The sequence below is a fragment of the Armigeres subalbatus genome, chromosome 3 (genome assembly GCF_024139115.2).
Source record: "Armigeres subalbatus isolate Guangzhou_Male chromosome 3, GZ_Asu_2, whole genome shotgun sequence".
In the NCBI taxonomy this organism is placed as follows: Eukaryota; Metazoa; Arthropoda; class Insecta; order Diptera; family Culicidae; genus Armigeres; species Armigeres subalbatus.
In genome coordinates, this window is record NC_085141.1 from 160,787,807 (window position 1) to 160,792,673 (window position 4,867).

At 36.3% G+C, this 4,867-nt stretch overlaps 1 long non-coding RNA gene across 1 annotated transcript; it reads right to left on the minus strand.

Moving 5' to 3' along the window:
- Positions 1-3,896: 3,896 nt before the first annotated feature.
- Positions 3,897-4,371, minus strand: LOC134224921 (uncharacterized). The gene is made up of 3 exons (XR_009983107.1): positions 4,336-4,371; positions 4,109-4,235; positions 3,897-4,034 (listed from the first exon to the last, which is right to left on the minus strand). It is a non-coding gene; the product is annotated as an uncharacterized LOC134224921 (long non-coding RNA).
- Positions 4,372-4,867: the final 496 nt, after the last annotated feature.

Here is a 4,867-nt window from a genome sequence, read left to right on the forward strand (position 1 = left end):
TTATTCACTTTTATTTTTTATTTTTTTGAATAAATTTATATTATGGTTCTTTGATTATAAATAAATTTGTTTCTCTTTATTTTCTCGATAAAAAAAAACAAAAACAAAACATTACCCAAATATGGGTGAAATTTACCAATAAACCGATCCTATTAAAGTACCTATATATGGGTGAACTGGGTTTACCCATAAATAGGTAAACGACAATTCACCCATATCTAGGTATGTGCACTTTTTGGTGATTCTAGGTACTCTTCACCCATATTTGGGTAAACTGAACTAAGCGTGTAGGCCAAGTATTCGCATTAAGTGCGACTTCACGGAACTTGGGGTCAATCCCAACTTTAAAGGATATGAAGCTCATACTTTTAATGTCAATTCCTTTTTTCACCAGCGGGACCACTTTGACCGAATCTTCACACTAGATGCAGTCCTTCACCAGTTTCTCAATAGACTCCGGTTTGACGCTCGGGTGAATACGGGAGAGGTACAGCCAGAACATCGCTGCGGGCTCAGGTACTGTAATGACCTCAGTCACAATGTCATTATTTGACACTATATACCTTGGTACCGACAGCGAGTGGTTTGGATGGTAGCAGTCCATCTGTACGAGGTCGTTTCAGTGGTGGTTGGCGCAGGCGCCCTCCAGACCCAGGATGAATAGGAGTTGAGTGGACGATTCCTCGTGATAAACGAGCAATTAGCTCACCTTGCTTCCCTATCTCCTTTCTAAGTTCCGCGTGGGCCAACTCCTGACTTTGAGTGATCGAATTCATCGCGTCTCCAAACGACAAGACGGTGGTTTTGAACCGAGCACACTTCATCAATTTCACACATTCGTCACTCATCCAAAATAGGTTCGGACTGGTCAGAAGCACGTTTACAAGGTTTTTATTCAGCTTTCGTCGCGTTTACTCTGGCGGGCACCTTAGTCTCTGGTTTGACGTTTCAGGAGGTCAACTGCACCCACCATTCGATTATTTTGATCAATGTTGGATATAAGAAGGCTTGAATTCACTGAATCAGCACCTTTTTATATGCTGCATTGGTCAGAATGCTCGGAGCGGTGGGTGCAGTTGACCTCCACAGTCGTCAAATCAGAGACTAACCCGCAGGCAAAATGACGGCCATTCACTTTAAACCCAGGAATACTCTTTAAAGAGTAAAAAATGAACATTTTTCGCCGATATATGGAGCTGTCAAAATAATGGGTAATTTATTTTTGACAATAATGCGTATTTTATGCCCATTTCCATGTTCCATGTTTTTACTCATTAATGAGTGAAAAACAAGTTCAGTTTCAAACAAACGATGGAAAAAGCTGTTGGCGGAAGAATGGTAAGAGTTTTTGTTTTTTCTATTAATAATTGAAATATTTAAATAAATTATATCTATTTCAGTTCACAAACGCTGTCAAGAACCAGGAGTTTGAGCCCTTTATGTACACATGCCTCATAACCCGAATGGATTGGGGTAGACCCGTTGCAAGTATGTACCAAGCGATTCGGACAAAAGCTAGACTGCTGCGGAACATCCACCGGCACTTATAAAACGCTCCGTGATAGGATCAATATGTTGCTTACATTCGGTTCCAAATCTGGAGATCCTGTGCGGTGCTTATTTGTTTAATCACCCGGCTTCTGGTGATTCAACATCCGGAGGATGAATTTTTCAAGGTAATTGTGATACTCTCAGTTATCGCTTTTCTAATCTAAGACGATCCCCACCGATGTGTATCCAAATGAGTGTCTAGTATAGGAACGAAATGCGTTCATATTTTATTTATTCACTTGTTCTCGCACCGGTTGTTTCTATCAAAGTTGTTGAAGTGCAATCATGCTTCGCACCGGTGGTGAATATCCGGTTGCTATTGAGGCAAACACGGAAATAAATAAAATCACGAAAAAAATATTATTTATTTTCAAATCTTTCAGAACGCGCTCCAACTTTTGTAATATAAATATGTGCGTAATGCATTTTGTGATTATAAGATTAGTTAGACACACATCTGCTAGGTGGCGCTAGCTTATATGCAATAATTTAGTGAGGTGGATATCTCGAGATCTATAAGACTTAGAAAGATTTTGTCTTCTACAAAGTTGTTCGGGTAGCCATAACATTTATGATGGAGACTAGTTTAGTTTGGAATTCATACGCATATCTGCGCTAGTGTATGAGAAATAACCTATTAGGTTAAATATTTCTAAATCTGTTAGAGTTAGAAAGTGGCCATCTTCTACAAAGTTTTCCGAATTATCTGTTAGGTTGGTTATTATGTAAGATTTAAAAGGGTAGTCAAAACCAAAAGTTTAGTTTGAAACCGCAATACTCGTTGGTGCTCCAGTTGAGTCGAATAGAGTCAAGTACGAGACACTGAAGATGGCCTTACTGTAGAAGTCGAAATAAGTATCTGTCAAAGGTACAACCAAGTGGTGGAATTGAATGGAATTGAACGAAATCGTCTTATGGCAAGTAACTTTGTAGAATACGGCAATATTCTGAAAATTCCAGATTTTGAGATATTTAACCTATCAGTTTATTTCTTATACACTAGCGCCACCAAGCGGTTATGTCTTAATCTAAACCTGCGTTGGTCATAATGGTTTTGACCACCCGAACAACTTTTTAGAAGGCGGCAATATTCTAAAAATTACATATTTTGAGATACCTGACCTATCAAGTTATTTCCAATCACGCAGAAAAAACTACGTTATAAACAAACATATTCTAGGTAAAACCAAACATAAATTCAGTTTGTTCTGGCATCAAACATAAATGTGTTTGGATCAAACATATTGTTGCATTTGAAGCGAACGAAAACTTTTTATTGAATCAAATGTGCGTTTCAAGTTGTTTCAACCAGCTGAATGTTTGAAGCAAATATGGATATTATTGTTTTTGTTCGACCATTCATAATATTTTCTTATCAATTCTACCAATTTTCATATTCTGGTAACATTTGACTACCAGATTTCACAATTGCAAACGTTCATGTTTCATTTACTTACCATTCTGTACCTGAAAAACATCCTTATTATCAATTTGGAAGCAAGAAAGCATATGATTCCACTCTTGCTCCTGCTCCTCTGCTGACTTCCGATCGGATCCGATCCGAACTCGAGTTTTGTTTACTTTTGCAAGAGCGAGCGAGGGGCTGCCCACTAGTGTATGTATAAAACAAACAGGGATTTAATTTGGTTTCAAAAATAAATATGTTTGATTCAAACATATTACCATTTTGGAAATAAACATGTATATTTTTGAAGCAAATGAGTGAAATTTGTATCCGTGATACACTAGCACCGCCAAGCGATTGTATTATTAACTAAACATGCTCTCGTCATGATGGTTTTAATCATCCGAACAACTTTGTAGAAGACGGCAATATTCTTGAGATTTCAACTATCGAAATATCTAACCTTTTAGGTTATTTCCAATTCACTAGCGCCGCCAAGCGGTTGTATTTCAAATTAAACTTGTTTTTTTCATGATGGTTTTGATCACCCGAACAACTTTGTAGAAGACGCCAATATTCTAAAAATTCCAGATTTCGAGATATCTAACCTATCAGGTTATTTCATACACAGAAAGAAAAATCATTATTAAAATTAAAAATATCGTTGGTAAAAATAAAAAGTTGCGTTGGTTCTTTTTCGTAGAGAGTTGCGTATGTTCAAAATAAAAGTACGTAAACTTTTGTTACGCCCAGTGTTAAAGAATAGCATGCCGCTTTGAAATTAAAAGTTTGAACTTTCGAAATAAAATTGTAGGATTGTCAAATCAAAAGAGAGAATTGATTTTATTTAGAATGTAGTTTAAATTTCCATATAACCAAACCTCTTAATCCTAACCCCCCTTTTATCTTTTTCTAATTTAAATAAATAAATCGTAATGGTTTTTGTTTTTATTTTCAAATGTTCTTATTTCGTTCATTATGGGTTCGATAACATAGCAAACACGAAAGGATGCTCCCAAGATGTTATGCAACGCCTAATCCGGGGTCCACATCGTTGCTATCTAGAAGGAGTTTTTGCCTGCCAAGATGAGAAAAAATAGTTCCATATCTTTCGTTTTGTGCTTCTCATGCAACTTAAAAAAAATTACCTACCTTTCGTTTCCAAGCGATAAGTAAGTCAGAAGGCCCAGAAAGATAATTTCTGCGAAACCATTTTGCACATCGATGTTTCTCGTCAAAACTGAAGAGCATTTTAAATCCGATGATAAAAGATCTGGCCCTGGAAAAGAAAAATATCAAAACATTAGCAAACAATGATTCGATGAAGCATTATGCTAAACAATTAATCATGCAGTATAATATTATAATTATTCACTTACCTGTGTCGTAAGGATTTACCACAGATTTACTACACTGCTAAAAAAATCTATATAATGTTTATGTGTGACCGATATAGATATTTGCAATTACATCAAACCAATATATTTTATGTGTGGGCCATATAGGAAATGCATTTGTGATCACACATAAAACTTAATAAGTATCAATCATACACTCTATTACGCTTGTTAATAATTTGGAAGGAGGTTTCCTTATATAAATTATTCATCAATTTAACCTTTTAAGAATGAAATGAAATGTAATAAATAATAAACGAGTCGAAGTTTATTTATTTGCAAACTTTATTAGCATTTATCATTTACAAGTTCGTAGCGCATAATGCAGATATGTAACACCATTAAAGCGGATAACTGGGGATAATAGTAGCAGAAGCGAAGCAGTATCTCCGTATCTCAGTTCTGGCAAACCCATTTTCAGTGCTCATCTTCGGGTTTCTTCCATTCCGAATCAGCTACTCATTGTTGGATTCTGGCCATAGAATGTGTAAACCGCAGCAAGCAGGCTCGTACT